This window comes from Chiloscyllium plagiosum, unplaced genomic scaffold (assembly GCF_037043375.1).
Source record: "Chiloscyllium plagiosum isolate Xiang-an unplaced genomic scaffold, Cpla_swu_hap1 HiC_scaffold_38, whole genome shotgun sequence".
Lineage (NCBI taxonomy): Eukaryota > Metazoa > Chordata > Chondrichthyes > Orectolobiformes > Hemiscylliidae > Chiloscyllium > Chiloscyllium plagiosum.
In genome coordinates this window covers 29,245,567-29,273,562 of record NW_028270176.1, presented here as the reverse complement: position 1 = coordinate 29,273,562, position 27,996 = coordinate 29,245,567, and the positions used below count along the sequence as shown (strand labels likewise).

The window sequence follows — 27,996 nt, the reverse complement described above, 5'->3', positions numbered from 1 at the left end:
AATGGGGGGAGAGAGAGAGAGCGATACAGGAATGAGGGGAAAGAGAGAGCGATACAGGAATGAAGGGAGGAGAGAGAGAGCGATACAGGAATGAGGGGAGAGAGAGAGAGCGATACAGGAATGAGGGGAGAGAGAGAGAGTGCTACAGGAATGAGAGGAGAGAGAGAGAGAGCGATACAGGAATGAGGGGAGAGAGAGAGAGATACAGGAATGTGAGGGGAGAGAGAGAGAGTGCTACAGGAATGAGAGGAGAGAGAGAGAGAACGATACAGGAATGAGGTGAAAGAGAGAGCGATACAGGAACGAGGGGAAAGAGAGAGCGATACAGGAATGAGGGGAGAGAGAGCACGATTCAGGAATGAGGAGAGAGAGAGAGCGATTCAGGATTGCGGGGAGAGAGAGAGATACAGGAATGAGGGGACAGAGAGATACAGGAATGAGGGGAGAGAGAGAGCGATTCAGGAATGAGGGAAGAGAGAGAGATACAGGAATGAGGGCGAGAGAGAGAGTGAGCGATACAGGAATGAGGGGAGAGAGAGAGAGAGATACAGGAATAAGGGGAGAGAGAGATACAGGAATGAGGGAAGAGAGAGAGATACAGGAATGAGGGGAGAGAGAGAGAGATGCAGGAATGTGGGGAGAGGGAGAGAGAGATACAGGAATGAGGGGTGAGAGAGAGAGATACAGGAATGAGGGGAGAGAGAGAGCGATACAGGAATGAGGGGAGATAGAGAGAGCGATACAGGAATGAGGGGAGAGAGAGAGGGAGAGACACAGGAATGTGGGGAGAGAGAGAGATACAAGAATGAGAGGAGAGAGAGAGAGGGAGTGGTATAGGAATGAGGGGAGAGAGATCGATACAGGAATGAGGGGAGAGAGAGCGATACAAGAATGAGGGGAAAGAGAGAGCGATACAGGAATGAGGGGAGAGAGAGAGAGAGATACAGGAATAAGGGGAGAGAGAGATACAGGAATGAGGGAAGAGAGAGAGATACAGGAATGAGGGGAGAGAGAGAGAGATACAGGAATGTGGGGAGAGGGAGAGAGAGATACAGGAATGAGGGGAGAGAGAGAGAGCAATACAGGAATGAGGGGAGAGTGGGCACGATACAGGAATGAGGAGAGAGAGAGAGTGATATAGGAATGAGGGGAGAGAGAGCGATACAGGAATGAGGGGAGAGAGAGCTATAGTGGAATGAGGGGAGAGAGACAGCGATACAGGAATGAGGGGAGAGAGAGATACAGGAATGAGGGGAGAGAGAGAGAGCAATACAGGAATGAGGGGAGAGTGGGCACGATACAGGAATGAGGAGAGAGAGAGAGTGATATAGGAATGAGGGGAGAGAGAGCGCGATACAGGAATGAGGGGAGAGAGAGATACAGGAATGAGGGGAGAGAGAGAGATACAGGAATGAGAGGAGAGAGAGATACAGGAATGAGGGGAGAGAGAGAGAGCGATACAGGAATGAGGGAAGAGAGAGAGAGAGCAATACAGGAATGAGGGAAGAGAGAGTACAGGAATGAGGGGAGATAGAGAGAGAGAGAGTGATACAGGAATGAGGTGAGAGAGAGTGATACAGGAATGAGGGGAGAGAGAGAGATTGATACAGGAATGAGAGGAGAGAGAGAGAGAGCGATACAGGAATGAGGGGAAAGAGAGAGCGATACAGGAACGAGGGGAAAGAGAGAGCGATACAGGAACGAGGGGAAAGAGAGAGCGATACAGGAATGAGGGGAGAGAGAGCACGATTCAGGAATGAGGAGAGAGAGAGAGCGATTCAGGATTGCGGGGAGAGAGAGAGATACAGAAATGAGGGGACAGAGAGATACAGGAATGAGGGGAGAGAGAGAGCGATTCAGGAATGAGGGAAGAGAGAGAGATACAGGAATGAGGGCGAGAGAGAGAGTGAGCGATACAGGAATGAGGGGAGAGAGAGAGAGAGATACAGGAATAAGGGGAGAGAGAGATACAGGAATGAGGGAAGAGAGAGAGAGTGAGCGATACAGGAATGAGGGGAGAGAGAGAGAGAGATACAGGAATAAGGGGAGAGAGAGATACAGGAATGAGGGGAGAGAGAGAGAGTGCTACAGGAATGAGAGGAGAGAGAGAGAGAGCGATACAGGAATGAGGGGAAAGAGAGAGCGATACAGGAACGAGGGGAAAGAGAGAGCGATACAGGAATGAGGGGAGAGAGAGCACGATTCAGGAATGAGGAGAGAGAGAGAGCGATTCAGGATTGCGGGGAGAGAGAGAGATACAGAAATGAGGGGACAGAGAGATACAGGAATGAGGGGAGAGAGAGAGCGATTCAGGAATGAGGGAAGAGAGAGAGATACAGGAATGAGGGCGAGAGAGAGAGTGAGCGATACAGGAATGAGGGGAGAGAGAGAGAGAGATACAGGAATAAGGGGAGAGAGAGATACAGGAATGAGGGAAGAGAGAGAGATACAGGAATGAGGGGAGAGAGAGAGAGATACAGGAATGTGGGGAGAGGGAGAGAGAGATACAGGAATGAGGGGTGAGAGAGAGAGATACAGGAATGAGGGGAGAGAGAGAGCGATACAGGAATGAGGGGAGATAGAGAGAGCGATACAGGAATGAGGGGAGAGAGAGAGGGAGAGAGAGAGAGAGAGCGATTGAGGGAGGAGAGAGAGAGAGATACAGGAATGAGGGGAGAGAGAGAGCTATAGAGGAATGAGGGGAGAGAGAGAGGGAGATACAGGAATGAAGGGAGAGAGAGAGTGATACAGGAATGAGGGGAGAGAGGGAGATGGAGAGATACAGGAATGAGGAGAGAGAGAGAGAGTGATACAGGAATGAGGGGAAAGAGAGAGCGATACAGGAATGGGGGGAGAGAGAGAGAGCGATACAGGAATGAGGGGAAAGAGAGAGCGATACAGGAATGAAGGGAGGAGAGAGAGAGCGATACAGGAATGAGGGGAGAGAGAGAGAGCGATACAGGAATGAGGGGAGAGAGAGCACGATTCAGGAATGAGGAGAGAGAGAGAGCGATTCAGGATTGCGGGGAGAGAGAGAGATACAGGAATGAGGGGACAGAGAGATACAGGAATGAGGGGAGAGAGAGAGCGATTCAGGAATGAGGGAAGAGAGAGAGATACAGGAATGAGGGCGAGAGAGAGAGTGAGCGATACAGGAATGAGGGGAGAGAGAGAGAGAGATACAGGAATAAGGGGAGAGAGAGATACAGGAATGAGGGAAGAGAGAGAGATACAGGAATGAGGGGAGAGAGAGAGAGATGCAGGAATGTGGGGAGAGGGAGAGAGAGATACAGGAATGAGGGGTGAGAGAGAGAGATACAGGAATGAGGGGAGAGAGAGAGCGATACAGGAATGAGGGGAGATAGAGAGAGCGATACAGGAATGAGGGGAGAGAGAGAGGGAGAGACACAGGAATGTGGGGAGAGAGAGAGATACAAGAATGAGAGGAGAGAGAGAGAGGGAGTGGTATAGGAATGAGGGGAGAGAGATCGATACAGGAATGAGGGGAGAGAGAGCGATACAAGAATGAGGGGAAAGAGAGAGCGATACAGGAATGAGGGGAGAGAGAGAGAGAGATACAGGAATAAGGGGAGAGAGAGATACAGGAATGAGGGAAGAGAGAGAGATACAGGAATGAGGGGAGAGAGAGAGAGATACAGGAATGTGGGGAGAGGGAGAGAGAGATACAGGAATGAGGGGAGAGAGAGAGAGCAATACAGGAATGAGGGGAGAGTGGGCACGATACAGGAATGAGGAGAGAGAGAGAGTGATATAGGAATGAGGGGAGAGAGAGCGATACAGGAATGAGGGGAGAGAGAGCTATAGTGGAATGAGGGGAGAGAGACAGCGATACAGGAATGAGGGGAGAGAGAGATACAGGAATGAGGGGAGAGAGAGAGAGCAATACAGGAATGAGGGGAGAGTGGGCACGATACAGGAATGAGGAGAGAGAGAGAGTGATATAGGAATGAGGGGAGAGAGAGCGCGATACAGGAATGAGGGGAGAGAGAGATACAGGAATGAGGGGAGAGAGAGAGATACAGGAATGAGAGGAGAGAGAGATACAGGAATGAGGGGAGAGAGAGAGAGCGATACAGGAATGAGGGAAGAGAGAGAGAGAGCAATACAGGAATGAGGGAAGAGAGAGTACAGGAATGAGGGGAGATAGAGAGAGAGAGAGTGATACAGGAATGAGGTGAGAGAGAGTGATACAGGAATGAGGGGAGAGAGAGAGATTGATACAGGAATGAGAGGAGAGAGAGAGAGAGCGATACAGGAATGAGGGGAAAGAGAGAGCGATACAGGAACGAGGGGAAAGAGAGAGCGATACAGGAACGAGGGGAAAGAGAGAGCGATACAGGAATGAGGGGAGAGAGAGCACGATTCAGGAATGAGGAGAGAGAGAGAGCGATTCAGGATTGCGGGGAGAGAGAGAGATACAGAAATGAGGGGACAGAGAGATACAGGAATGAGGGGAGAGAGAGAGCGATTCAGGAATGAGGGAAGAGAGAGAGATACAGGAATGAGGGCGAGAGAGAGAGTGAGCGATACAGGAATGAGGGGAGAGAGAGAGAGAGATACAGGAATAAGGGGAGAGAGAGATACAGGAATGAGGGAAGAGAGAGAGAGTGAGCGATACAGGAATGAGGGGAGAGAGAGAGAGAGATACAGGAATAAGGGGAGAGAGAGATACAGGAATGAGGGGAGAGAGAGAGAGTGCTACAGGAATGAGAGGAGAGAGAGAGAGAGCGATACAGGAATGAGGGGAAAGAGAGAGCGATACAGGAACGAGGGGAAAGAGAGAGCGATACAGGAATGAGGGGAGAGAGAGCACGATTCAGGAATGAGGAGAGAGAGAGAGCGATTCAGGATTGCGGGGAGAGAGAGAGATACAGAAATGAGGGGACAGAGAGATACAGGAATGAGGGGAGAGAGAGAGCGATTCAGGAATGAGGGAAGAGAGAGAGATACAGGAATGAGGGCGAGAGAGAGAGTGAGCGATACAGGAATGAGGGGAGAGAGAGAGAGAGATACAGGAATAAGGGGAGAGAGAGATACAGGAATGAGGGAAGAGAGAGAGATACAGGAATGAGGGGAGAGAGAGAGAGATACAGGAATGTGGGGAGAGGGAGAGAGAGATACAGGAATGAGGGGTGAGAGAGAGAGATACAGGAATGAGGGGAGAGAGAGAGCGATACAGGAATGAGGGGAGATAGAGAGAGCGATACAGGAATGAGGGGAGAGAGAGAGGGAGAGAGAGAGAGAGAGCGATTGAGGGAGGAGAGAGAGAGAGATACAGGAATGAGGGGAGAGAGAGAGCTATAGAGGAATGAGGGGAGAGAGAGAGGGAGATACAGGAATGAAGGGAGAGAGAGAGTGATACAGGAATGAGGGGAGAGAGGGAGATGGAGAGATACAGGAATGAGGAGAGAGAGAGAGAGTGATACAGGAATGAGGGGAAAGAGAGAGCGATACAGGAATGGGGGGAGAGAGAGAGAGCGATACAGGAATGAGGGGAAAGAGAGAGCGATACAGGAATGAAGGGAGGAGAGAGAGAGCGATACAGGAATGAGGGGAGAGAGAGAGAGCGATACAGGAATGAGGGGAGAGAGAGAGAGTGCTACAGGAATGAGAGGAGAGAGAGAGAGAGCGATACAGGAATGAGGGGAGAGAGAGAGAGATACAGGAATGTGAGGGGAGAGAGAGAGAGTGCTACAGGAATGAGAGGAGAGAGAGAGAGAACGATACAGGAATGAGGTGAAAGAGAGAGCGATACAGGAACGAGGGGAAAGAGAGAGCGATACAGGAATGAGGGGAGAGAGAGCACGATTCAGGAATGAGGAGAGAGAGAGAGCGATTCAGGATTGCGGGGAGAGAGAGAGATACAGGAATGAGGGGACAGAGAGATACAGGAATGAGGGGAGAGAGAGAGCGATTCAGGAATGAGGGAAGAGAGAGAGATACAGGAATGAGGGCGAGAGAGAGAGTGAGCGATACAGGAATGAGGGGAGAGAGAGAGAGAGATACAGGAATAAGGGGAGAGAGAGATACAGGAATGAGGGAAGAGAGAGAGATACAGGAATGAGGGGAGAGAGAGAGAGATGCAGGAATGTGGGGAGAGGGAGAGAGAGATACAGGAATGAGGGGTGAGAGAGAGAGATACAGGAATGAGGGGAGAGAGAGAGCGATACAGGAATGAGGGGAGATAGAGAGAGCGATACAGGAATGAGGGGAGAGAGAGAGGGAGAGACACAGGAATGTGGGGAGAGAGAGAGATACAAGAATGAGAGGAGAGAGAGAGAGGGAGTGGTATAGGAATGAGGGGAGAGAGATCGATACAGGAATGAGGGGAGAGAGAGCGATACAAGAATGAGGGGAAAGAGAGAGCGATACAGGAATGAGGGGAGAGAGAGAGAGAGATACAGGAATAAGGGGAGAGAGAGATACAGGAATGAGGGAAGAGAGAGAGATACAGGAATGAGGGGAGAGAGAGAGAGATACAGGAATGTGGGGAGAGGGAGAGAGAGATACAGGAATGAGGGGAGAGAGAGAGAGCAATACAGGAATGAGGGGAGAGTGGGCACGATACAGGAATGAGGAGAGAGAGAGAGTGATATAGGAATGAGGGGAGAGAGAGCGATACAGGAATGAGGGGAGAGAGAGCTATAGTGGAATGAGGGGAGAGAGACAGCGATACAGGAATGAGGGGAGAGAGAGATACAGGAATGAGGGGAGAGAGAGAGAGAGCAATACAGGAATGAGGGGAGAGTGGGCACGATACAGGAATGAGGAGAGAGAGAGAGTGATATAGGAATGAGGGGAGAGAGAGCGCGATACAGGAATGAGGGGAGAGAGAGATACAGGAATGAGGGGAGAGAGAGAGATACAGGAATGAGAGGAGAGAGAGATACAGGAATGAGGGGAGAGAGAGAGAGCGATACAGGAATGAGGGAAGAGAGAGAGAGAGCAATACAGGAATGAGGGAAGAGAGAGTACAGGAATGAGGGGAGATAGAGAGAGAGAGAGTGATACAGGAATGAGGTGAGAGAGAGTGATACAGGAATGAGGGGAGAGAGAGAGATTGATACAGGAATGAGGGGAGAGAGAGAGAGAGAGTGATACAGGAATGAGGGAAGAGAGAGAGATACAGGAATGAGGGGAGAGAGAGAGAGATACATGAATGAGGGGAGAGAGAGAGAGATACATGAATGAGGGGAGAGAGAGAGAGAAATACAGGAATGAGGGGAGAGAGAGAGCTACAGAGGAATGAGGGGGGAGAGAGAGTGATACAGGAATGAGGGGAGAGAGAGAGGGAGATACAGGAATGAAGGGAGAGAGAGAGTGATACAGGAATGAGGGGAGAGAGGGAGATGGAGAGATAAAGGAATGAGGAGAGAGAGAGAGAGAGAGTGATACAGGAATGAGGGGAGAGAGAGAGCTACAGAGGAATGAGGAGGGAGAGAGAGTGATACAGGAATGAGGGGAGATAGAGAGAGCGATACAGGAATGAGGGGAGAGAGAGAGGGAGATACAGGAATGAAGGGAGAGAGAGAGTGATACATGAATGAGGGGAGAGAGGGAGATGGAGCGATACAGGAATGAGGAGAGAGAGAGAGAGAGAGTGATACAGGAATGAGGGGAAAGAGAGAGCGATACAGGAAAGAAGGGAAGAGAGAGAGCGATACAGGAATGAGGGGAGAGAGAGAGAGCGATACAGGAATGAGGGGAGAGAGAGAGCGATACAGGAATGAAGGGAGGAGAGAGAGAGCGATACAGGAATGAGGGGAGAGAGAGAGAGCGATACAGGAATGAGGGGAGAGAGAGAGTTATACAGGAATGAGAGGAGAGAGAGAGAGAGCGATACAGGAATGAGGGGAGAGAGAGAGAGATACAGGAATGAGGGGAGGGAGAGAGAGAGATACAAGAATGAGGGGAGAGAGAGAGGGAGAGAGATACAGGAATGTGAGGAGAGAGAGAGTGATACAGGAATGAGGGGAGAGAGAGAGTGATACAGGAATGAGGGGAGAGAGAGAGAGTAATACAGGAATAGGGAGAGAGAGCGCGATACAGGAATGAGGGGAGAGAGAGATACAGGAATGAGGGGAGAGAGAGAGATACAGGAATGAGAGGAGAGAGAGATACAGGAATGAGGGGAGAGAGAGAGAGCGATACAGGAATGAGGGAAGAGAGAGAGAGAGCAATACAGGAATGAGGGAAGAGAGAGTACAGGAATGAGGGGAGATAGAGAGAGAGAGCGTGATACAGGAATGAGGTGAGAGAGAGTGATACAGGAATGAGGGGAGAGAGAGAGATTGATACAGGAATGAGGGGAGAGAGAGAGAGAGAGTGATACAGGAATGAGGGAAGAGAGAGAGATACAGGAATGAGGGGAGAGAGAGAGAGATACATGAATGAGGGGAGAGAGAGAGAGATACATGAATGAGGGGAGAGAGAGAGAGAAATACAGGAATGAGGGGAGAGAGAGAGCTACAGAGGAATGAGGGGGGAGAGAGAGTGATACAGGAATGAGGGGAGAGAGAGAGGGAGATACAGGAGTGAAGGGAGAGAGAGAGTGATACAGGAATGAGGGGAGAGAGGGAGATGGAGAGATAAAGGAATGAGGAGAGAGAGAGAGAGAGAGTGATACAGGAATGAGGGGAGAGAGAGAGAGATACAGGAATGAGGGGAGAGAGAGAGAGATACAAGAATGAGGGGAGAGAGAGAGAGTGATACATGAATGAAGGGAGAGAGAGAGAGAGAGAGACAGCGATACAGGAATGAGGGAAGAGAGAGAGTGATACAGGAATGAGGGGAGAGAGAGAGCGATTCAGGAATGAGGGGAGAGAGAGCGCGATTCAGGAATGAGGAGAGAGAGAGAGATTGAGAGATACAGGAATGAGGGGAGAGAGAGAGAGTGATACAGGAATGAGGGGAGAGAGAGCGATACAGGAATGAGGGGAGAGAGAGAGATACAGGAATGAGGGGAGAGAGAGATACAGGAATGAGGGGAGAGAGAGAGAGCGATACAGGAATGAGGGAAGAGAGAGAGAGAGAGAGCAATACAGGAATGAGGGAAGAGAGAGTACAGGAATGAGGGGAGATAGAGAGAGAGAGAGTGATACTGGAATGAGGTGAGAGAGAGTGATACAGGAATGAGGGGAGAGAGAGAGTGAGTGATACAGGAATGAGGGGAGAGAGAGAGATTGATACAGGAATGAGGGGAGAGAGAGAGAGAGAGAGAGTGATACAGGAATGAGGGAAGAGAGAGAGATACAGGAATGAGGGGAGAGAGAGAGAGATACATGAATGAGGGGAGAGAGAGAGAGAAATACAGGAATGAGGGGAGAGAGAGAGCTACAGAGGAATGAGGGGAGAGAGAGAGTGATACAGGAATGAGGGGAGATAGAGAGAGCGATACAGGAATGAGGGGAGAGAGAGAGGGAGATACAGGAATGAAGGGAGAGAGAGAGCGATACAGGAATGAGGGGAGAGAAAGAGAGATACAGAAACGAGGGGAGAGAGAGAGATACAAGAATGAGAGGAGAGAGAGAGGGAGAGGTACACGATTGAGGGGAGAGAGAGAGCAATACAGGAATGAGGAGAGAGAGCTATAGAGGAATGATGGGAGAGAGAGAGAGCGATACAGGAATGAGGGGAGAGAGAAAGAGCAATACAGGCATGAGGGAGAGAGAGAGAGTGATATAGGAATGAGGGGTGAGAGAGCGATACAGGAATGAGGGGAGAGACTGAGCTATAGAGGAATGAGGAGAGAGAAAGAGAGATACAGAAACGAGGGGAGAGAGAGAGATACAAGAATGAGAGGAGAGAGAGAGGGAGAGGTACAGGAATGAGGGGAGAGAGAGAGCGATACAGGAATGAGGGGAGAGAGAGAGCAATACAGGAAGGAGGAGAGAGAGAGAGCTATAGAGGAATGAGGGGAGAGAGAGAGAGCGATACAGAAACGAGGGGAGAGAGAGAGATACAAGAATGAGAGGAGAGAGAGAGGGAGAGGTACAGGAATGAGGGGAGAGAGAGAGCGATACAGGAATGAGGGGAGAGAGAGAGTGATACAAGAATGAGGGGAGAGAGAGAGCTATAGAGGAATGAGGGGAGAGAGAGCGATACAGGAATGAGGGGAGAGAGAGATAGAGGAATGAGGGGAGAGAGGGAGAGCGATACAGGAATGAGGGGAGAGAGAGCGATACAGGAATGAGGGGAGAGAGAGCGCTATAGAAGAATGAGGGGAGAGAGAGCGATACAGGAATGAGGGGAGAGAGAGCGATACAGGAATGAGGGGAGAGAGAGGGAGAGAGATACAGGAATGAGGGGAGAGAGAGCGATACAGGAATGGGGGGAGAGAGAGTGAGTGATACAGGAATGAGAGGAGAGAGCGATACAGGAATGAGGGGAGAGAGAGTGAGTGATACAGGAATGAGGGGAGAGAGAGCGATACAGGAATGAGGGGAGAGAGAGAGAGAGCACGATACAGGAATGAGGGGAGAGGGAGAGTGATACAGGAATGGGGAGATATAGAATGGACAAGATGCAACAGGGGAATGTAATGAAGAGATGAAGAGATGGGTAGAGATAGAGAAATAAATAAAGCATATATACACGAGATTCATGTGACTAAGTTGTTGAGTCTATTAAACAGGTTTTATTTCAATTAATAAACCAAGATAGATTTACCTCAGTGTCTGATAAACCATAACCTCACAGGGATATTCAAGAGAAGTTATACCAATCAAATAATCTTCTTCCAAACCTCAAAATTCAAAATTGTTATCGGCTCCAGAAATGGTACAGAGCCTGGAGCATGATTCGGCTTCAAAACCGTGACAGAACAGGCCTCAAGCTCCAGACACTGGGACTGAACAGGCCTCAGGCTCCAGAAACTGTGACCAAATAGGCCCCAGGCTCAAGAAACTGTCATAGAACAGGCCTCAGGCTCCAGAAACTGTCATAGAACAGGCCTCAGGCTCAAGAAACTGTGATCAAACAGGCCTCAGGCTCCAGAAACTGTCATAGAACAGGCCTCAGGCTCCAGAAACTGTCATAGAACAGGCCTTAGGCTCCTGAACTGTGACAGAATGAGCCTTAGGAATGAAAATTGTGACAGAAAGTTCCCCAGGGATGAAACCTGGCAGAACATACCCCAGGCCCCATGATTATGACAGACCCTCAGCCTTGAACCACCGCAGGCCCCAGGCCTCAACCTCCAATCCCCAGGACCTGGCCCTCAGTCTGATGTATCATCCTGTCAGTTGATGGAAATACAAGCCAAGAGACTGTTGACAATGCCTGGGGAGGAGAGGCTAGAAACTGGCTCATTCCAGGATAATAATATTTGATCAAGGACACTCCCATGCAGAAAGCGTTCCAAAATCTGTCATGACCAACATTTCTAATCAAAGCACCCAATCAGGCGTTCCTCCTGCTGAGCTTAGCCAGTAATTAGAGAGGAATTCAACCTCTGAAGCTGCTGGTAGTAGTGACTCCCTTTGATGTTTCCCCTCAGCGGTACAGCACAAGCTGTCTGTGATATTTCTGACAGGAAACATCCACCAGCTGTTCAGGAACATCTCACTGGAACAAAGAAGATTTACATCCTGGGAGAGAGCATCAATGGGACAGAGATAATACCCGACTTCAGACTGCACAAAGTTAGCATTGTCCCCTCCCAGGGCAGGGACAGCACGGGGTTAGATACAGGGTAAAGCTCCCTCTACACCGTCCCCCCATCAAACACTCTCAGGGCAGGGACAGCACGGGGTTAGATACAGGGTAAAGCTCCCTCTACACTGTCCACCCATCAAACACTCTCAGGACAGGGACAGCACGGAGTGAGATACAGGGTAAAGCTCCCTCTACACTGTCCCCCCATCAAACACTCCCAGGGACAGGGACAGCACGGAGTGAGATACAGGGTAAAGCTCCCTCTACACTGTCCCCCCATCAAACACTCTCAGGGCAGGGACAGCACGGGGTTAGATACAGGGTAAAGCTTCCTCTACACTGTCACCCCATCAAACACTCCCAGGGACAGGGACAGCACAGGGTTAGATACAGAGTAAAGCTCCCTCTACACTGTCACCCCATCAAACACTCCCAGGACAGGGACAGCACGGGGTTAGATACAGAGTAAAGCTCCCTCGACACTGTCCCCCCTATCAAACACTCCCAGGGCAGGTTCTGAATGGGGTTAGATACAGAGTAAAGCTCCCTCTACACTGTCCCCCATCAAACACCCCCAGGGCAGGTTCTGAATGGGGTTAGATACAGAGTAAAGCTCCCTCTACACTGTCCCCCATCAAACACCCCCAGGGCAGGTTCTGAATTGGGTTAGATACAGAGTAAAGCTCCCTCTACACTGTCCCCCCATCAAACACGCCCAGGGACAGGGACAGCATAGGGTTAGATACAGAGTAAAGCTCCCTCTACACTGTCCCCCCATCAAACACGCCCAGGGACAGGGACAGCATGGGGTTAGATACAGAGTAAAGCTCCCTCTACACTGTCCCTCATCAAACACTCCCAGGACAGGGACAGCACGGGGTTAGATACAGAGTAAAGCTCCCTCTACACTGTCCCTCATCAAACACTCCCAGGGACAGGGACAGCACGGGGTTAGATACAGAGTAAAGCTCCCTCTACACTGTCCCTCATCAAACACTCCCAGGGACAGGGACAGCACGGGGTTAGATACAGAGTAAAGCTCCCTCTACACTGTCCCTCATCAAACACTCCCAGGGACAGGGACAGCACGGGGTTAGATACAGAGTAAAGATCCCTCTACACTGTCCCTCATCAAACACTCCCAGGGACAGGGACAGCACGGGGTTAGATACAGAGTAAAGCTCCCTCTACACTGTCCCTCATCAAACACTCCCAGGGACAGGGACAGCACGGGGTTAGATACAGAGTAAAGCTCCCTCTACACTGTCCCTCATCAAACACTCCCAGGGACAGGGACAGCACGGAGTGAGATACAGAGTAAAGCTCCCTCTACACTGTCCCCCATCAAACACTCCCAGGGCAGGGTCAGAATGGCGAATCTGCAGTCAAACCCTAGTTCCTCCAATAGAGGACCCCACCTCGACAGAGTTTGGCGTGCCGTATAAAATCATTACTCCCTTTGGGAAATTGGTTTTCTTCCAGCCTGGTCCTGACAAATGTAAAAAAAATCTTCCCATCTCCTTCAGACAACATCACTCACCCGGTGTTTCCTTGTGATGGTGTTAAAGACCTGTGTAATCCCGTGGGGTTATATATAAATGAAAAAGGTTGCTGGAGATGGGGTTGTGGGGGAGGGGAGAGGGAAGGAGGGCAGGAGGTTGAGGGGTAGTGAGGATTGATGGTAACAGAGCCCCATGTTCTCTCACACCTCCCTGTCCCAGAGAGCACACCCACAGCAGGCCCAGACTTGCAGAATGTGACAGCGCCCACCCCAGCAGCCTCCATGGTGGAACGTTTCCTGGCCTTCCAGGACCATGTCCGTAACTGGGCCAATCAGCTCAGCGAGAAGACACGCTCGGCCTTCCAGAAACTCCAGGTCCAAGAGGTCCATAGGGCCATGAGGTGAGCACATCCTCCTTCACTCCATCCCCACACTCACTCCATCTCCCTCCATCCCCACACTCACTCCATCACCCTCCCGCTCCATCCCCACACTCACTCCATCACCCTCCCCCTCCATCCCCATACTCACTCCATCACCCTCCCCCTCCATCCCCACACTCACTCCATCACCCTCCCCCTCCATCCCCACACTCACTCCATCACCCTCCCCCTCCATCCCCAAACTCACTCCATCACCCTCTCCCTCCATCCCCACACTCACTCCATCACCCTCTCCCTCCATCCCCACACTCACTCCATCACCCTCCCCCTCCATCCCCAAACTCACTCCATCACCCTCTCCCTCCATCCCCACACTCACTCCATCGCCCTCCTCCTCCATCCCCACACACACTCCATCACCCTCCCCCTCCATCCCCACACAAATCACCCTCTCCCTCCATCCCCACACTCACTCCATCACCCTCCCCCTCCATCCCCACACTCACTCCATCACCCTCTCCCTCCATCCCCACACAAATCACCCTCTCCCTCGATCCCCACACTCACTCCATCACCCTCTCCCTCCATCCCCACACTCACTCCATCACCCTCTCCCTCCATCCCCACACTCACTCCGTCACCCTCTCACTCCATCCCCACACTCACTCCATCACCCTCCCCATCCATCCCCACACTCACTCCATCGCCCTTCCCCTCCATCCCCACACTCACTCCATCAACCTCTCCCTCCATCCCCACACTCATCACCCTCCCCCTCCATCCCCACACTCACTCCATCACCCTCTCCCTCCATCCCCACACTCACTCCATCACCCTCTCCCTCCATCCCCACTCTCCCTCCATCCCCACTCTCCCTCCATCACCCTCCCCCTCCATCCCCACACTCACTCCATCACCCTCCCCCTCCATCCCCACACTCACTCCATCGACCTCCCCTCCATCCCCACACTCACTCCATCACCCTCTCCCTCCATCCCCACACTCACTCCATCACCCTCTCCCTCCATCCCCACACTCACTCCATCACCCTCTCCCTCCATTGCCCTCTCCCTCCATTCCCATTCTCCCTCCATCCCCACACTCACTCCATCACCCTCTCCCTCCATCCCCACTCTCCCTCCATCCCCACACTCACTCCATCACCCTCCCCCTCCATCCCCACACTCACTCCATCACCCTCCCCCTCCATCCCCACACTCACTCCATCGACCTCCCCCTCCATCCCTACACTCACTCCATCTCCCTCCATCCCCACACTCACTCCATCACCCTCTCCCTCCATCCCCACACTCACTCCATCACCCTCCCCCTCCATTCCCCCACTCACTCCATCACCCCCCACGGGGTGTGTGGGGGGTGAGGGTGATGTTGTGGGTGTTGGGGATGTGTGGGGGGTGAGGGTGATGTTGTGGGTGTTGGGGGGGTATGGAGGGTGAGGGTGATGTTGTGGGTGTTGGGGGTGTGTGTGGGGTGAGGGTGATGTTGTGGGTGTTGGGGGGGAGCTGCTGTGTGTCCGTACAGAGTGTGTGACGCCAGTCTCATTGCTTCGGTCGGGAGAAATTGCCGCGATACTGTCTCCCTCCCCTCAGGGTCATAGGTTTAGGGTGAGAGGGGAAGGACATAAAACAGACCTAAGGGGTCACCATCCAGATGCCTCTTAAAGGGTGTATTTGTCCCAGCCTCCACCACATCCTCTGGCAGCTCATTCCATACACGTACCACCCTCTGCGTGAAACAGTTGCCCCCTAGGTCTCTTTTATATCTTTCCCTTCTCACCCTAAACCTATGCCCCTCTAGTTCTGGACTCCCCCACCCCAGGGAAAAGACTTTGCCCATTTATCCTATCCATGCCCCTCATAATTTTGTAAACTCGATAAGGTCACCCCTCAGCCTCCGACGCTCCAGGGAAAACAGCCCCAGCCTGTTCAGCCTCTCCCTGTAGCTCAAATCCTCCAACCCTGGCAACATCCTTGTAAATCTTTTCTGAACCCTTTCAAGTTTCACAACATCTTTCCGATAGGAAGGAGACCAGAATTGCACGCAATATTCCAACAGTGGCCTAACCAATGTCCTGTACAGCCGCAACATGACCTCCCAATTCCTGTACTCAATACTCTGACCAATAAAGGAAAGCATACCAAACGCCTTCTTCACTATCCTATCTACCTGCGACTCCACTTTCAAGGAGCTATGAACCTGCACTCCAAGGTCTCTTTGTTCAGGAACACTCCCTAGGATCTTACCATTAAGTGTATAAGTCCTGCTAAGATTTGCTTTCCCAAAATGCAGCACCTCGCATTTATCTGAATTAAACTCCATCTGCCACTTCTCAGCCCATTGGCCCATCTGGTCCAGATCCTGTTGTAATCTGAGGTAATCCTCTTCACTGTCCACTACACCTCCAATTTTGGTGTCATCTGCAAACTTACTAACTGTACCTCTTATGCTCGCATCCAAATCATTTATGTAAATGACAAAAAGTAGAGGGCCCAGCACCGATCCTTGTGGCACTCCACTGGTCACAAGCCTCCAGTCTGAAAAACAACCCTCCACCACCACCCTCTGTCTTCTACCTTTGAGCCAGTTCTGTATCCAAATGGCTAGTTCTCCCTGTATTCCATGAGAGCTAACCTTGCTAATCAGTCTCCCATGGGGAACCTTGTCGAATGCCTTACTGAAGTCCATATAGATCACATCTACAGCTCTGCCCTCATCAATCCTCTTTGTTACTTCCTCAAAAAACTCAATCAAGTTTGTGAGACATGAATTCCCATGCACAAAGCCATGTTGACTATCCCGAATCAGTCCTTGCCTTTCCAAATACATGTACATCCTGTCCCTCAGGATTCCCTCCAACAACTTGCCCACCACCGAGGTCAGGCTCACCGGTCTATAGTTCCCTGGCTTGTCCTTACCGCCCTTCTTAAACAGTGGCACCACGTTTGACAACCTCCAGTCTTCCGGCACCTCACCTGTGACTATCGATGATACAAATATCTCAGCAATAGGCCCAGCAATCACTTCTCTGGCTTCCCATGGAGTCCTCGGGGACACCTGATCAGGTCCTGGGGATTTATCCACTTTTAACCATTTCAAGACATCCAGCACTTCCTCCTCTGTAATCTGGACATTTTGCAAGATGTTACCATCTATTTCCCTACAGTCTATATCTTTAATATCCTTTTCCACAGTAAATACTGATGCAAAATGTTCATTTAGCATCTCCCCCATTTTCTGTGGCTCCGCAGAAAGGCCGCCTTGCTGATCTTTGAGGGGCCCTATTCTCTCCCGAGTTACCCTTTTGTCCTTAATATATTTGTAAAAACCCTTTGGATTCTCCTTAATTCTATTTGACAAAGCTATCTTATGTCCTCATTTTGTCCTCCTGATTTCCCTCTTAAGTGTACTCCTACTTCCTTTATACTCTTCTAAGCATTCACTCAATCTATCCTGCCTGTACCTGACATATGCTTCCTTCTTTTTATTAACCAAACCCTCAATTTCTTTAGTCATCCAGCATTCCCTATACCTACCAGCCTTCCCTTTCATCCTAACAGGAATATACTTTCTCTGGAATCTTGTTATCTCATTTCTGAAGGCTTCCCATTTTCCAGCCGTTGCTTTACCTGCGAACATCTGTCCCCAATCAGCTTTTGAAAGTTCTTGCCTAATACCGTCAAAATTGGCCTTTCTCCAATTTAGAACTTCAACTTTTAGATCTGGTCTATACTTTTCCATCATTATTTTAAAACAAATAGAATTATGGTCGCTGGCCCCAAAGTGTTCCCCCACTGACACCTCAGTCACCTGCCCTGCCTTATTTCCCAAGAGTAGGTCAAGTTTTGCACCTTCTCTAGTGGGTACATCCACATACTGAATCAGAAAATTGTCTTGTACGCACTAAGAAATTCCTCACCATCTAAACCTTTAACACCATGGCAGTCCCAGTCTATGTTTGGAAAGTTAAAATCCCCTACCATAACTACCCTATTATTCTTACAGATAGCTGAGATCTTACAAGTTTGTTTCTCAATTTCCCTCTGACTATTCGGGGGTCTATAATACAATCCCAATAAGGTGATCATCCCTTTCTTATTTCTCTGTTCCACCCAAATAACTTCCCTGGATGTATTTCCGGGAATATCCTCCCTCAGCACAGCTGTAATGCTATCCCTTATCAAAAATGCCATTCCCCCTCCTCTCTTGCCTCCCTTTCTATCCTTCCTATAGCATTTGTATCCTGGAACATTAAGCTGCCAATCCTGCCTATCCCTGAGCCATGTTTCCATAATTGTTATGATATCCCAGTCCCATGTTCCTAATCCATGCCCTGAATTCATCTGCCTTCCCTGTTAGGCCCCTTGCATTGAAATAAATGCAGTTTAATTTATTAGTCCTACATTGTCCCTGCCTGCCCTGACTGTTTGACTCACTTCCGTTCTCAGCTGTACCCGTCTCAGATCAATCTCTGTCCTCACTATCTCCCTGGGTCCCACCCCCACCTTACTCGTTTAAATCCTCCCAAGCAGTGCTAGCAAATTTCCCTGCCAGTATATTAGTCCCCTTCCAATTTAGGTGCAATCCGTCCTTCTTGGACAGGTCATTTCTACCCTAAATGTGATTCCAATGATCCAAAAATGTGAATCCTTCTCCCATACACCAGCTCCTCAGCCATGCATTCATCTGCTCTACCCTCCTATTCCTTTACTAGCTCGTAGCACTGGGAGTAATCCAGATATTACTACCCTTGAGGACCTCCTTTTTAAATTTCTGCCTAACTCTCTGTAATCTTCCTTCAGAATCTCAACCTTTTCCCTTCCTATGTTGTTCGCTCCAATGTGGACAATGACCTCCTGCTGGCCCCTCTCCCCCCGTGAGAACATTCTGCACCCTCTCTGAGACATCCTTGATCCTGGCACCAGGATTCTGACTTTTCTCTGCTGTTGGGGGGAAGCGGGCAATGAGTTGGCAGCGGGGGGACTGAGGGCGATTCTGAGACCCTGCCCCCTTCCCGAGTAAAGCTCTCGGCTTAGAGAGCCATGGGCCAATCTGCTCGGTTGTTGAACAGTCCCATTGAAACGATTGGTTCGCCAGCCTCCAACTGTCCCACCTGTTTGTTTCTAACAATGTCCCCTTCCTTTTCGGGGACTTCCTGAATGGGTTTCCTTCGAAATTCATCTTTTAGCAAACACAACAGGAAAAATGTCCCGCCACCAAGTCAGAACGTAATCCCAGTGGGAAACTCTCCCAACGTACTGTGTCTTAGTGAGATCGTAATCCCAGTGGGAAACCCTCCCAACGCACTGTGTCTTAGTGAGATCGTAATCCCAGTGGGAAACCCTCCCAACGCACTGTGTCTTAGTGAGGTCGTAATCCCAGTGGGAAACCCTCCCAACGCACTGTGTCTTAGTGAGATCGTAATCCCAGTGGGAAACCCTCCCAATTCACTGTGTCTTAGTGAGATCGTAATCCCAGTGGGAAACCCTCCCAATTCACTGTGTCTTAGTGAGATCGTAATCCCAGTGGGAAACCCTCCCAACGCACTGTCTCTGGTGAGTCAATTCAAAAGTTTTGATGGGTCAATTAAAAATGTCAAAACCAATAGATTTTTGAGTGACGTGGATTTGGGAAAATGGATTTCAGGAGGTGAGATGGAGTTAAGATACGTGAGTGTGTGTGTGTGAGTGTGAGTGTGAATGTGAGTGTGTGAGTGTGAATGTGAGTGTGTGAGTGTGTGTGAGTGTGTGTGTGTGTGTGTGTGTGTGAGAGAGAGTGTGAGGGTGTGAGTGTGTGTGAGTATGTGTGTGAGAGTGTTAGGGTGTGAGTGTGTGTGAGTGTGTCAGTGCGTGTGCGTGTGAGTGTGTGTGAGTGTGTGTGTGTGTCAGTGCGTGTGAGTGTGTGTGAGTGTGTGTGTGTGTCAGTGCGTGTGCGTGTGTCTGAGTGTGATTGTGTGTGTGTGTGTATATGTGTGTGTGTGTGAGTGTGTGTGTGTGAATGTGTGTGTGTGAGTGTGTGTGTGTGAGTGTGTGTGTGATTGTGAGTGTGTGTGTGTGTGATTGTGAGTGTGTGATTGTGTGTGTGATTGTGTGTGTGATAGTGAGTGTGTGTGTGTGATTGTGTGTGTGATTGTGAGTGTGTGTGTGTGAGTGTGTGTGTGAGTGTGTGTGTGAGTGTGTGTGTGAGTGTGAGTGTGAGTGTGAGTGTGATTGTGTGAGTGTGTGTGTGTGAGTGTGTGTGTGTGTGTGTGAGTGTGTGTGTGTGTGTGTGTGTGAGTGTGTGTGTGAGAGTGTGGAGAAAAGGAAGCCGCTCTGAGGGGCTGAATGGCCTCCTGAGGTGTGTTTGGTGCTGGATCCCTGTAACACCCCCCGGTCCCTCTCTCTCTCTGTTCTAGCTCCTGGTTCTCCAGCATCGGGAAGAATATCGGAGGATTCGGGAAGAAAGCAAAATGAAGGCTAGGAAAAGGGCGCGCGCATTCCCCACCCCATCCCCCCCGGTGGGCCCCCTCCCGCAGCCCCTCCCCCTCCCCCTCCCGGAGGGCCCCCTTCCCCTCACGCAGCCCCTCCCCCTCCCCCTCCCGGAGGGCCCCGTCGCTGTCCCCCTCCCCGTTCCCCACCTCCTCCCCATCACCACCCCCCTCCCCCACCCCAACCCCACCGCCCTGCCCTGGTACCACACGCCTGACCCCTTCTCCAGTTAACCACCGCGCGCGACCCTTCACCCCTCGAGGGTCCTCTTCGCCCATTCCCCGCCCCACAGCCCCCATCGGCAACCCCGCGGGGAGACACCACCCGCCCCTGCAAGAGAGGACCCCTCCCACCCGCTCCCACCCCAGAATCCGGGCCAAACCGCACAGGAAGAGCCCATTCCACATCGTCCGCCTCCCGTCTCGCACTGAGGTCAAGGTGGCACGCAGTCATCTCTATGTTTAGACTCCGCAGGGAGCGGCTGCTCCACGATACCCATCTCCAGCATCCATCCCGACCGGGTCACAGCTCCAGCTCTCGCCGTCTTGCTCGCTAATCCTGTACAGTGTCTCTCAGTTGTTGAAAAATTCCATTAAAACCATGTGTTTGACCAGCCACTGTCTGTCTCTTCAGTTTGTGTGAAACATTTACCTCAGCGAGTTCTGACAATGTCCCTTCCCTTCGGCGGAACGCTCGGAACGGTGTGTTTGCAAATTCATCAACGTTTTAGCAACATCGCAAACACAGCAGGAACCATTCCCAGCTCACTGTGTCTGAGTGAGACTGTAAACACAGCAGGAAGGATTCCCAGCTCACTGTGTCTGAGTGAGACAGTAAACACAGCAGGAACCATTCCCAGCTCACTGTGTCTGAGTGAGACTGTAAACACAGCAGGAACCATTCCCAGCTCACTGTGTCTGAGTGAGACAGTAAACACAGCAGGAACCATTCCCAGCTCACTGTGTCTGTGTGAGACAGTAAACACAGCAGGAACCATTCCCAGCTCACTGTGTCTGTGTGAGACAGTAAACACAGCAGGAACCATTCCCAGCTCACTGTGTCTGAGTGAGACTGTAAACACAGCAGGAAGGATTCCCAGCTCACTGTGTCTGAGTGAGACAGTAAACACAGCAGGAACCATTCCCAGCTCACTGTGTCTGAGTGAGACAGTAAACACAGCAGGAACCATTCCCAGCTCACTGTGTCTGAGTGAGACAGTAAACACAGCAGGAACCATTCCCAGCTCACTGTGTCTGAGTGAGACAGTAAACACAGCAGGAACCATTCCCAGCTCACTGTGTCTGAGTGAGAGTGGAAACACAGCAGGAACCATTCCCAGCTCACTGTGTCTGAGTGAGACTGTAAACACAGCAGGAACCATTCCCAGCTCACTGTGTCTGAGTGAGACAGTGAACACAGCAGGAACCATTCCCAGCTCACTGTGTCTGAGTGAGACAGTAAACACAGCAGGAAGGATTCCCAGCTCACTGTGTCTGAGTGAGACAGTAAACACAGCAGGAACCATTCCCAGCTCACTGTGTCTGAGTGAGACTGTAAACACAGCAGGAACCATTCCCAGCTCACTGTGTCTGAGTGAGACAGTAAACACAGCAGGAACCATTCCCAGCTCACTGTGTCTGTGTGAGACAGTAAACACAGCAGGAACCATTCCCAGCTCACTGTGTCTGTGTGAGACAGTAAACACAGCAGGAACCATTCCCAGCTCACTGTGTCTGAGTGAGACTGTAAACACAGCAGGAAGGATTCCCAGCTCACTGTGTCTGAGTGAGACAGTAAACACAGCAGGAACCATTCCCAGCTCACTGTGTCTGAATGAGACAGTAAACACAGCAGGAACCATTCCCAGCTCACTGTGTCTGAGTGAGACAGTAAACACAGCAGGAACCATTCCCAGCTCACTGTGTCTGAGTGAGACAGTAAACACAGCAGGAACCATTCCCAGCTCACTGTGTCTGAGTGAGAGTGGAAACACAGCAGGAACCATTCCCAGCTCACTGTGTCTGAGTGAGAGTGGAAACACTGTAGGAACCATTCCCAGCTCACTGTGTCTGAGTGAGACAGTAAACACAGCAGGAACCATTCCCAGCTCACTGTGTCTGAGTGAGACAGTGAACACAGCAGGAACCATTCCCAGCTCACTGTGTCTGAGTGAGACAGTAAACACAGCAGGAACCATTCCCAGCTCACTGTGTTTGAGTGAGAGTGGAAACACTGTACGAACCATTCCCAGCTCACTGTGTCTGAGTGAGACAGTAAACACAGCAGGAACCATTCCCAGCTCACTGTGTCTGAGTGAGAGTGGAAACACAGCAGGAACCATTCCCAGCTCACTGTGTCTGAGTGAGAGTGGAAACACTGTAGGAACCATTCCCAGCTCACTGTGTCTGAGTGAGACAGTAAACACAGCAGGAACCATTCCCAGCTCACTGTGTCTGAGTGAGACAGTAAACACAGCAGGAAGGATTCCCAGCTCACTGTGTCTGAGTGAGACAGTAAACACAGCAGGAACCATTCCCAGCTCACTGTGTCTGAGTGAGACAGGAAACACAGCAGGAACCATTCCCAGCTCACTGTGTCTGAGTGAGACAGTAAACACAGCAGGAACCATTCCCAGCTCACTGTGTCTGAGTGAGACAGTAAACACAGCAGGAACCATTCCCAGCTCACTGTGTCTGAGTGAGACTGTAAACACAGCAGGAACCATTCCCAGCTCACTGTGTCTGAGTGAGACAGTAAACACAGCAGGAACCATTCCCAGCTCACTGTGTCTGAGTGAGACTGTAAACACAGCAGGAACCATTCCCAGCTCACTGTGTCTGAGTGAGACAGTAAACACAGCAGGAACCATTCCCAGCTCACTGTGTCTGAGTGAGACTGTAAACACAGCAGGAAGGATTCCCAGCTCACTGTGTCTGAGTGAGACAGTAAACACAGCAGGAACCATTCCCAGCTCACTGTGTCTGAGTGAGACAGTAAACACAGCAGGAACCATTCCCAGCTCACTGTGTCTGAGTGAGACAGTAAACACATCAGGAAGGATTCCCAGCTCACTGTGTCTGAGTGAGACTGTAAACACAGCAGGAACCATTCCCAGCTCACTGTGTCTGAGTGAGACTGTAAACACAGCAGGAACCATTCCCAGCTCACTGTGTCTGAGTGAGACAGTGAACACAGCAGGAACCATTCCCAGCTCACTGTGTCTGAGTGAGACAGTAAACACATCAGGAAGGATTCCCAGCTCACTGTGTCTGAGTGAGACAGTAAACACAGCAGGAACCATTCCCAGCTCACTGTGTCTGAGTGAGACAGTAAACACAGCAGGATCTATTCCCAGCTCACTGTGTCTGAGTGAGACTGTAAACACAGCAGGAACCATTCCCAGCTCACTGTGTCTGAGTGAGACAGTAAACACAGCAGGAACCATTCCCAGCTCACTGTGTCTGAGTGAGACTGTAAACGCAGCAGGAACCATTCCCAGCTCACTGTGTCTGAGTGAGACAGTAAACACAGCAGGAAGGATTCCCAGCTCACTGTGTCTGAGTGAGACAGTAAACACAGCAGGAACCATTCCCAGCTCACTGTGTCTGAGTGAGACAGTAAACACAGCAGGAAGGATTCCCAGCTCACTGTGTCTGAGTGAGACAGTAAACACAGCAGGAACCATTCCCAGCTCACTGTGTCTGAGTGAGACAGTAAACACAGCAGGAACCATTCCCAGCTCACTGTGTCTGAGTGAGACAGTAAACACAGCAGGAAGGATTCCCAGCTCACTGTGTCTGAGTGAGACAGTAAACACAGCAGGAACCATTCCCAGCTCACTGTGTCTGAGTGAGACTGTAAACGCAGCAGGAACCATTCCCAGCTCACTGTGTCTGAGTGAGACAGTAAACACAGCAGGAAGGATTCCCAGCTCACTGTGTCTGAGTGAGACAGTAAACACAGCAGGAACCATTCCCAGCTCACTGTGTCTGAGTGAGACAGTAAACACAGCAGGAACCATTCCCAGCTCACTGTGTCTGAGTGAGACAGTAAACACAGCAGGAACCATTCTCAGCTCACTGTGTCTGAGTGAGACTGTAAACACAGCAGGAACCATTCCCAGCTCACTGTGTCTGAGTGAGAGTGGAAACACAGCAGGAAGGATTCCCAGCTCACTGTGTCTGAGTGAGACAGTGAACACAGCAGGAACCATTCCCAGCTCACTGTGTCTGAGTGAGACTGTAAACACAGCAGGAACCATTCCCAGCTCACTGTGTCTGAGTGAGACAGTAAACACAGCAGGAACAATTCCCAGCTCACTGTGTCTGAGTGAGAGTGGAAACACAGCAGGAAGGATTCCCAGCTCACTGTGTCTGAGTGAGACTGTAAACACAGCAGGAACCATTCCCAGCTCACTGTGTCTGAGTGAGACTGTAAACACAGCAGGAAGGATTCCCAGCTCACTGTGTCTGAGTGAGACAGTAAACACAGCAGGAACCATTCCCAGCTCACTGTGTCTGAGTGAGACAGTGAACACAGCAGGAACCATTCCCAGCTCACTGTGTCTGAGTGAGACTGTAAACACAGCAGGAACCATTCTCAGCTCACTGTGTCTGAGTGAGACTGTAAACACAGCAGGAACCATTCCCAGCTCACTGTGTCTGAGTGAGACAGTAAACACAGCAGGAACCATTCCCAGCTCACTGTGTCTGAGTGAGACTGTAAACACAGCAGGAAGGATTCCCAGCTCACTGTGTCTGAGTGAGACAGTGAACACAGCAGGAAGCATTCCCAGCTCACTGTGTCTGAGTGAGACAGTAAACACAGCAGGAACCATTCCCAGCTCACTGTGTCTGAGTGAGACAGTAAACACAGCAGGAACCATTCCCAGCTCACTGTGTCTGAGTGAGACAGTAAACACAGCAGGAACCATTCCCAGCTCACTGTGTCTGAGTGAGACAGTAAACACAGCAGGAACCATTCCCAGCTCACTGTGTCTGAGTGAGACAGTAAACACAGCAGGAACCATTCCCAGCTCACTGTGTCTGAGTGAGACAGTAAACACAGCAGGAACCATTCCCAGCTCACTGTGTTTGTGAGTGGAGCTGGTGATGTGATGGTCCTCTTTCAGGTGTCGTGTCCCAAGAGCCCACCTGATGTTCCTGTTTGAATCCCAACATGGGAGAGAGCACAATTTGAGTTCAATAACTGTCTGAAATTCAGAATCCAGTGATTCCATAGCGTCTTGTTGGAATTTGCCACCTGTGTCTCTTTGGAAAGGAAAATGCTCTTGTGATATAAAAGAGACCTACGGGGTAATGTTTTCACACAGAGGATGGTACGTGTATAGAATGAGCTGCCAGAGGAAGTGGTGGAGGCTGGTACAATTACAGCATTTAAAAGGCATCTGGATGGGTATATGAATAGGAAGGGTTTGGAGGGATATGGGCCGGGTGCTGGCAGGTGGGACTAGACTGGGTTGGGATATCTGGGTTAGCATGGACAGGTAGGGCCGAAGGGCCTGTTTCCGTGCTGTTCATCTCTCTGACTCTGTAAGTGTTGGGAAGTTCCTTGTGTCTCTCTGATCCTGCTCGGAGATGGACTATTTCCTTTCCTCTGAAAATGTGTTGCTGGAAAAGCGCAGCAGGTCAGGCAGCATCCAGGGAACAGAAGAATCGACCTTTCGGGCATGAGCCCTTCTTCAGGAATGAGGAAAGTGTGTCCAGCGGCTAAGATAAAAGGTAGGGAGGAGGGACTTGGGGGAGGGGCGTTGGAAATGCGATAGGTGGAAGGAGGTCAAGGTGAGGGTGATAGGCCGGAGTGGGGTGGGGGCGGAGAGGTCAGGAAGAAGATTGCAGGTTAGGAAGGCGGTGCTGAGTTCGAGGGATTTGACTGAGACAAGGTGGGGGGAGGGGAAATGAGGAAACTGGAGAAATCTGAGTTCATCCCTTGTGGTTGGAGGGTTCCGAGGCGGAAGATGAGTCGCTCTTCCTCCAGCCATCGTGTTACTATGGTCTGGCGATGGAGGAGTCCAAGGACCTGGATGTCCTTGGTGGAGTGGGAGGGGGAGTTGAAGTGTTGAGCCATGGGGTGGTTGGGTTGGTTGGTCCGGGTGTCCCAGAGGTGTTCTCTGAAACGTTCCGCAAGTAGGCGGCCTGTCTCCCCAATATAGAGGAGGCCACATCGGGTGCAGCGGATGCAATAAATGATGTATGTGGAGGTGCAGGTGAATCTGTGGCGGATATGGAAGGATCCCTTGGGGCCTTGGAGGGAAGTGAGGGGGGAGGTGTGGGCGCAAGTTTTGCATTTCTTGCGGTTGCAGGGGAAGGTGCCAGGAGTGGAGGTTTGGTTGGTGGGCCTGACGAGGGAGTCACGGAGGGAGTGGTCTTTCTGGAACACTGATAGGGGAGGGGAGGGAAATATATCCCTGGTGGTGGGGTCCGTTTGGAGGTGACGGAAGTGACGGCGGATGATGCGCTGTACATGGAGATTGGTGGGGTGGTAGGTGAGGACCAGTGGGGTTCTGTCCTGGTGGCGGTTGGAGGGGCGGGGCTCAAGGGCGGAGGAGCGGGAAGTGGAGGAGATGCGGTGGAGGACTCCTGACCACCCAACCCCCCCCACCCAGCATTAAAGAATTGGAAACGCACAATGTACCAGTGTCTTACCCGCCCCTCTGGGCAATTAGGGAGGGGTAATAACTGCTGCGCCTAGTCAGTGCCACCCTCACCCTGAGTGAATTCAACGGAAACCATATTGCGTTGTCATGCCCATATAGCCTGGGCTTTCAGAAGAGTGTGAAACACAACTAAAGTGGGGGGCGAACGCCTCTAACCTTTCCCTTTCACGCCTTGACCCTTCCAGAGTTGCATCCATGGCCCCTCTCCCCTCCCAGCAGAGACTGGAAGGGTGCAGTCTCACCACCAACAACCCCATTGCCATGGAGGGACGCCCACTCCCCCTTCCTGCTCGTTCCCCTCGCTCTCTGTGCCCCCTCACGGCACTCCAGCTGGTGGTCATTGCCCAAGCAGTCGTGGATCGTCCCATGGGGCACGGGACAACAGGATTCACTCCCCAAATTCATCCCAACGTTGACCCTCCAACCCCGGCAGCATCCTTGGAAATCTTTTCGGAATCCCTCCCTTCAGGTAACAGGGATACTGAGAATTGCACACTTCTTTAACCAATCCCATTGTCCTTCAGATAGAACCAGGAGCTGAGGTTGACCATTCGGCCACTCCAGCCTGCTAGCCCAGTCAATACCATTATGGCCACTCTCACCTCACTCCCTGCCCCCTTCCAAATGATCCTGCAACCCCGTTACTGGTTAAAAACCCAATTGTCTCCCCCTTAAATGTACTCTGTGTTGCAGCCTCCATCGCATTCTGGGGGGGTGGGGGGGTTGGTGGTTAGTGGGGGTGAGTCCCACAGATTTCCTCACCCTTTGGGAGAAGCCATTCATCCACATCTCTGTTTTACGTTGGTCTTAATCCAAAGACAATAACCTTTCATTCCCGATAGCCCCCCATGAGGACACACCCTCCCTATGCCAGCTCTCTTACAGAGTCATACAGCAGGAAACAGACCCTTCAGCCCTACCTGTCCATGCCGACCAGATATTCCAACCCAACCTAGTCCCACCTGCCAGCACCTGGCCCATATCCCCCCAAACCCTTCCTATTCATATGCCCATCCAAATGCCTCTTAAATGTTGCAATTGTACCAGCCTCCACCACATCCTCTGGCAGCTCATTCTACACACGTACCACCCTCTGTGTGATAAAGTTGCCCCTTAGGTCTCTTTTATATCTTTCCCCTCTCACCCTAAACCTATGCCCCTCTAGTTCTGGACTCCCTGACCCCAGGGAAAATACTTTGTCTATCTATCCTATCCGTGCCCCTCATAATTTTGTAAACCTCTATAAGGTCACCCCTCAGCCTCCGGCGCTCCAGG

At 51.0% G+C, this 27,996-nt stretch overlaps 1 long non-coding RNA gene across 1 annotated transcript in view; it reads left to right on the top strand.

The window, feature by feature from the left end:
- The window catches only part of LOC148139360 (uncharacterized), a 55,419-nt gene extending 34,757 nt beyond the window's left edge, over positions 1–20,662 (top strand). The window contains exons 3-4 of the long non-coding RNA XR_015753600.1: positions 13,398–13,578; positions 19,973–20,662. This is a non-coding gene — a long non-coding RNA (uncharacterized LOC148139360). The remainder of the gene's footprint in view (positions 1–13,397; positions 13,579–19,972) is intronic.
- The last annotated feature ends 7,334 nt before the right edge of the window (positions 20,663–27,996 follow it).